Source organism: Cygnus olor, chromosome 7 (assembly GCF_009769625.2).
Source record: "Cygnus olor isolate bCygOlo1 chromosome 7, bCygOlo1.pri.v2, whole genome shotgun sequence".
Classification (NCBI taxonomy): domain Eukaryota; kingdom Metazoa; phylum Chordata; class Aves; order Anseriformes; family Anatidae; genus Cygnus; species Cygnus olor.
In genome coordinates, this window is record NC_049175.1 from 37,434,736 (window position 1) to 37,439,673 (window position 4,938).

Sequence of the window (4,938 nt, forward strand, 5' to 3'; positions counted from 1 at the left end):
CACTGTCCCAGAGTGATGTGATCAGCAGAACAGAATGGTTGAATTAGCATCCGATGAGCTGTGCTAACATGAATTACAGGCTGTGCCTGCATCCCAGCACATCCCTATTTTGGGCTCAGCAGGACTCCAGTTCCCTGGTGGGTGGGCTGGCTCAGGTTTCAAGCACTGCTTAACTCGTGGCTTTCATCTGTAGGCAAAAGTTAGCAACAGTACTAAGACTATGTTTTTGCCAAAGGCTTCAATAAAAAACATGCTGCCACTCTTCCTTCTTACCCCAGACATAATATACATTTATTTTGTAGCCAGCAACACTTTAACCATGACTGCTTGGAGTCTACTGGCTAAAAGTTGAAACTGATATTAAATTCACAGTACCTGCAAACAGATACTGGAACCTGGGAAATAAAGATGCCAAAAGAGGTGGTTTCAGTACTAGTCCCGCCATAAATTCTGAAAACTTGTGAGAATAAAAGGAGTTCCTTAGAATATTCTTTATAATACAAAAGTATTAAATTTTATTAGACTTTGAAAAGACTTTAATTTTACCTTTCAATGTTTACTGGGAAAACACCCTTGTGCTTCAGAAGCCTTAGCACTTAACAGTAGAACTTGGTCATTTATCTTCAGTAATGGCCCACCCCACTGTTCTAGTTTCTGCTTGGGTAATATGTTTATTGCAGCTTGGTGGAGTGCTATGATTTATTTATGTTATAACCCTAGTACTAATAGATATGAATGAATGGGAACCAGAGCAACACACTGATGTGATCTTCTAAACAGCGCTGCCAACAGCCATCCTTCATATCCAGACACAACAGAGTTCTGCTGCTGCAATAACACTATTTTGGAAATAATGTTTCTCTATAGTAATTTTCAAGGAGCTACACTGATCAAAGGGAATTTTTAATTCCATCCTGCAAACTCAGACTTCTCACAACCATCCCCCTCTTGGGTACCAGCAGTGAAGATACAACATCCCTGAAGGGATACGGGCAGACATAGCATCTCTGGAGGAAACAGGTGTTTCCATACTGGTTTTTCCTTCAATATGCCAGAATTCTGAAAATCTGTTGGCGAGAAATTAGCACTTAGACAAGACTGATAGTGTTGCTCTTGTCACTATCCTCATCAGCAACAAGAGGAAAACATCTCTAAAAAGAAAAGACGCAAGAGTTTGAACTGAGTAGCAGATACTTTAACATGTGAAAGTCTCCTTAATTTCTTTAACGGAGACAGATTTTACCAGGAGCATTTAGAAGGCTGGCTGTTTACAGCACTGGCATTGTGAAAGATGTAGGTACAAGTCTCCATTACCCCAATCCCTACATTTCCTGTTTTAAAATGTAGGACTAAGACCCACATTTCAGACACAGGAGCTAAGCACCCAGTCTCCAGCCCATTTTACAGTCTCACTTCTCCTTCCTCCACTTTTCTAGTTTCACAAGTACATGCTTGAAGTTACATTTCTGTTCCAGATAAAAAATACCTCAAAACCCTTTCATAATTCTGCATATAGGAACTGTTGCTGCATCAGAGCAAAAACTGCATGTAGCAGCTGAGTGTGAGAGGCCCCATGTGAGTTAGCAGAAGCATGGTAGGTCTGCATTTCCCAGGCTGGAGCCATGTAGGATCACGTGCAACACTTGGGAACTGGCAACTGCAAGGCAACATCTACCCCACTGCAGCAATCCCACATCTGCCTGCTAATAACATGAGAACACTCTTGACAACAGAAAGCTGCCGTGAGACATCCACAGCCATCCCAAAACTGGGAGCGACTTCGTAGGAGAAAGTGGCAGAGCTACAGTTCTGCTTTGGAAACCCCAGTGGATTCCAGGCTGCTAATGTGCCATATCATTAATACAGAAGGAAACACTTTTTTAAAAAAAAGCAACATGACTATCAGGTGATTGTACGAAGTAATTCAAGCTCTATTCCTTTGTCTCTTGACATTTTATATTGTGGTATCTCTTGACAGTGACAAAAGTGAAATATGGCTGATGTAGACCATAAATTAATATAAACTAACCTTATACAAATGTTCAAAATAAGAAGTTTGACATCTTTTTATGTCATGATTTATAAGTTTTACTTCCATTGTCACTCTTATTCAATATGCTCAGACTTGAACTCCAGAGAGGTCTGTGCGCTCTCCAGAGCAATGACAGGAAGTAAAGAACTTGAAATTATCAACAGACTTGCAATATCTACACTCATGGGGGTTACAGAAGCCACAAAACATTTGGCTTCACTTCAGTGAAGACTTATTTTATAGCTTTTAGCAGTAAAACTCACGAGCAAGAGATAAGCTCAGTTCCCTGTCCAGTTAAACACCCAGGAAAACCGAGCAGCAGCTCAGCCTGCAGCCCAGGGGACACCCCAAGGCAGCTCCACAGGAGCGCTCTGACAGACAGGCACAGGGCCCTGCAGCTCCTGCAAGTGTGAAAGTTTGGGTTTTAGAGGGCTTAAAGCTTGTGGTATAATCTAAGAAACAATCACAAGGAGTAAGTTCATCTCTTTACAGGGAACACACAGGCTTTTCCTATCTTCCCCTAGCACAGAATATTTTATTTCAGCACAAGACTATTCTATTAAGAAGGAAAGGGCAGACGAATCATTTGGGACCAGATTTCTTCAGTACATTTAGGTGCCAGAAAGTGGCTCTCGTTAAGAATCAACTTTAAATATATTCCCCAAGACCGAGCAAAGCTGTTAACCACCTTTTTTCCAGGACTGTTAATGTATCTTATGTCTAAGTGGAGCACCCGTGCTGCCCTGTCACATCTCCTCCTGCCCAGCCCCAGGGACCTGGAGGCCTCCAGGCAGGCACAGGGGGTCCCTTCCCCAGGCAGCCTGCAGGCAGGAAGCACAGCAGCTCCCAGGGGAGCAGGTGACAGGCTGAAAGTACTCAGGCAGAAGAGACATGAGGGCTGTTCTACCATATTTCATTTTAGCAATTTCACACCAAACTGTTTTGCAATGAGGAGGAAGAAGTGAAGGAAAACAAACAACATATCCTCCCCTCTGTTCATGTTTTCTTGTTCTGGGTTCTTGCAACTTTTGGTGGAATACGTTTTGAGAACACTTAATGGCCAAGCCTGTTGGGTAAGGACCTCGCTGCTGGATCCCTCTGTTTGAGGTGCACCCTCTAGAGCTCAGGGAAGAAAGCAAAAGCAGTTGAGACATCTCTGCAGCTAGCACAGATGTCTCTAAGCAGCAGCTAACCAGATACTTTCATGTATTCAGCCACATATATTGGAATTGCAGCTCACTCACAGACACGCTGCTGCCCTTAACTTCTCTGCAGGCTGCAGTGGTCTGAGGCAGGTACTTGCAGCTGAGTCCTGAACCCACGAACATGCACACCTCGGTTCAACTCCGCATCAAGCTGCTTGCAGTTTTACTTCAACAACTTTGTTTACTAGTGTGCCAACACTACACTGCACTTCATTTAGGCCCAAGTTTTACCCTTAGCATGTACATTTTGGACAAACCAGGCATACCAATAACTTCCAGCTGATAAAGTGCTGCAGGAGCAATCCTTGTACAAATCCCACATACCTGATGTGAAATGAAACAGGCTTTGAACTTCAAGCACAAGGAGGTCATCCAGAGCCACAGGGGTGCCAGGGCAGGGTCAGGCACAGCCAGCAACGTTGTGGATGACAGCGTATGTCATTAAGGGTCCTGAGATCTGTCAAGGACACGAAAAGTCTAATGCCCCATCACTTAAAGCTCTTGTTCAGCTCAGATTTTTGTTTGTGGGTTATGTTTTGGGTGGAGTTCTTTTGTTTGTTTGTTTTTGGGGAGGGTGTCTTATTTTGTTTTTAAGACTTCTCAAGGCCCAAAACCCTGCTTCAGCCCAACCTTGGGCAAGAAGAGGCTGTACCAAAACCTCCAAAGTTCATCAGAACTGCACATGTCAGGGCAAATGTGATTCAACATTTGAAGAAACACAGAAATGCAGAGGACAAACTTACCAAGAACTGTTTAGCAGCAGTGCACATAAATGTGCAAAGCATTGTTTCGACAGACCCGTTAATGAGAATAATCATTCCTGAGAGAAAAGGAGAAAATGCTACTGTGAGAATATGCAATCAGACATAGAAGACAAATTTAGCAAAGGTTTTGTTTGGTGAAGACTTCAAGAGGAATAGAGCAGTAGGACCTCATGGCACCAAGAACGAGACCAGGCCATCCCTGCACCAGCACAGAGGGACATCTGGCTTGGGCTTCCTAGGGCAGCCACACGGGATAGCAACAGCTTATCCATCAAGTGCCTTGACAAGTTAGTGTTGTAAGTCCCATATTTTCATGTCCTCCCAGCTATGTCCACTCCATCCCAACCCATTTTGCACTAGCATAAGGAAAGCTCCCGTAAAAGTCTCCTGCAGGGGAGGTCTAAATTTGCACACACAGGAGCCATCTGCTCAGCTCCTAATGCAAACCCACACCTGCATGGGGAAAGCTCACATCCACTACAGCACCTGATAATCACACCTGCTGGGGAAGGTATATTTGTATTTTTTGTATTTTATGTCAAGTAATAATTAGATAAATCAGAAAATCCCATGATCAGACACCAGAGCCAGAACTTCTGTGCTAAAGCTACAGCTGTACGTCTGCTCCTCAACAGGGGATCCTCTCTGTGCAGAACAGGTCTCTCCATACTCACATCCTGGAGGATGCAGGGACTGGTTAGTACAGAATTCAAGGTCCAGGTTCACACCTGAACAAGCATGCATTTGGGCATAAAGAATTATGGGAACTTTTTTTAAAAAAGTAGCAAGTTTTAGGTACTATAAATGTTAGGCAAGCATTGAGAAAGGACCTATTAAGACATGGTTTTGAGTTTGCACATCAGTGATGTACTCATCTACATCTTCACTGGATCAGGTCTGCAATCACTATCATTTGCTTTTGAAAATCTGCCCCTCT

The 4,938-nt window shown here is 43.5% G+C and overlaps 1 long non-coding RNA gene across 1 annotated transcript; it reads right to left on the reverse strand.

The window, feature by feature from the left end:
- Positions 1 to 237: 237 nt before the first annotated feature.
- On the reverse strand, positions 238 to 4,059 carry LOC121073499. The gene is made up of 3 exons (XR_005821750.1): positions 3,981 to 4,059; positions 3,562 to 3,694; positions 238 to 1,067 (listed from the first exon to the last, which is right to left on the reverse strand). It is a non-coding gene; the product is annotated as an uncharacterized LOC121073499 (long non-coding RNA).
- Positions 4,060 to 4,938: the final 879 nt, after the last annotated feature.